Source organism: Bradysia coprophila, unplaced genomic scaffold (genome assembly GCF_014529535.1).
Source record: "Bradysia coprophila strain Holo2 unplaced genomic scaffold, BU_Bcop_v1 contig_24, whole genome shotgun sequence".
In the NCBI taxonomy this organism is placed as follows: domain Eukaryota; kingdom Metazoa; phylum Arthropoda; class Insecta; order Diptera; family Sciaridae; genus Bradysia; species Bradysia coprophila.
In genome coordinates, this window is record NW_023503501.1 from 6,682,950 (window position 1) to 6,685,161 (window position 2,212).

Below are 2,212 nucleotides of genomic sequence, written 5' to 3' on the forward strand. Positions count from 1 at the left end.
ATTTTTTCAAAGATTTGTGACGTCATTGTGGTTGAAGTTTTTATATCTATTAAATCCAGTGCCAGTTAACAACTTCCTGCATAACAATGTGCCATTTTGATATTCGAAATACAAGATTTTTCCTAACTATTGTTAAAATATCGCGACCTCGTCGCTTAATTCCCATGTCGTTTAGGAAATACGTTGCGCCTATAACTTATGCTAAAAGGCTTTTTTAGAGAATTCGATTCCAGCACTCGTCTCCGGCTCGGGCTGGAAACCTCTCATGCGCTGAAAAAAGCATTTCAGCATGTGTTCGGAAAATAACTATTGTAATACTGCAATTGATTATTTCCAGTTTCCTTTATAGTATCACTTTTTACTACGAAGCCAACTATGACACACCTATAAACTTCCGAGCATTATTATTTTATGAGACAAATGGCAACGATAACATTTGAAATCCACTATTGACTATACTCTACCAAGCAATTGTAATATCAACAATTGTCCAAAACAAATGTTGGGATCAAAGACTCCTTTTTCTTCGTTTAATGGTAATAACTAGTATCTAATGAACCCATTTTACCGGTTCGTTTGATGTTCGAAACAGACATTTTTTATTTTAAATTTCCCTATGAATTATGCAGTGTATTATATAGAACAGTTGGCAAACCCAGGCAAAAGGTAATTAAATTTTTGATTTAAATCTATATCAAACTAACCGCATTAACTGGCCAACTAAATGATTATCAATTATTTTAAATGTAAACCGTATATGAGAATAACAAAATTCAATTCGAAATGAAACCGAAAAAATAAAAAAAATAAAGAAAAAAGAAATCAAAAGAAAAGGCAAACTTTATTAATCACCTGACAAAGATTATTTTTTCTACATTCGATTTTTGAATACACATTTTACCACACAAAAAAAAACTGTTGATCAAAATTATACAAAACCATAAGGTTTTCAATTCGAACGATATGTATTGAATTCCAAATTTATTTAGTGTCGCTGGAACGTGATTTAGGAGGGCATCGAAAAGTCAAACAGATTTTTTTTCGAAGAAATTATTTATAAATTCGATAAGGGTAGAGAAATTGGTTTTTTACGCATAAAAACGTTGCGTTGTGAATAGGGTGACTCAGGGTGACCATACCACACATTACGCGGAATTTATAGTTATCCTCTCAAATTGTTTACTGTATTTTGACTTAAACTATGACCTTGGAAGTGATATGTCGTCTGTTGCAGGGACTATTATTGGGAATTTTATTTACTGAAAATACTAGAAATTACCGAAATGCCGCAAAATTTACTGAAATGTTGGTAAATTCTGCAAAGTTTTGGTATATTTCGTCAATTTTTTAGTAATTTTAGTACAGTTAGTTAACGTCAGTGAAAAGGCATGAATTGTCAGGGGTATTCAGCTAGTTCACTCTTACAAACAAATTTCAACAACTGTAAATAAGAATCTAAATAATTGGACCTGCGAATCTGCAACAAGTTTTTATTTTTACAGCGGGTTTGCTGAGCAGACGAGCTACAATGAGCTCTAACTAATATTCTCTTATATAGAAAAAAATGTATGTCAACCTATGGAAAGTAACAGATTAGTAAAAGTCAAAACATAGACGAAACCGAGGGGTTGCTCACTTTGATTACGCAAAAATTGGATCTCGTCTAATCAGTGAAATTTTGGTGATTACACTTGATAAATCGTTATTTCACGTTTATTTAATATGATTAGAAACTGACTTCAGACGACTGACATGGTTATTGAGTGGTTAATCACTTGGTTAACAAGTGGTTAATCATGTTAATCAGTTAAGTGAGCAACCCCTCGGACGAAACCATACACAAAATAAGTCAGTCACAAGCCACCGCACAATCAGTAAAACTATAATTATGAATCGATAAGGGACGGGTGCTCAACAACTTCGACTATGACTAGAAGGATGATAAAGAAATGTAAATGAATTTTGTAATTCGATTGACTTTCATGTGAACATAATATTTGAAACAAGCAGGTGAGTTCTTAGTTCAAAAAAAAATAATGGAATGGCGATCGCACTGGCGCCCCATATTTGTAAGCTGATGACCTTACATTATATGGTCAAACAAACAAGGTGGTATGAGCAATAAAAAAAATGATTTTGTTATAAAGGAAATCGTACAATTAAAAATTCAATAGCATGGGGTGTTCGTTGCAAAGGTGCTCTTGAAACCATT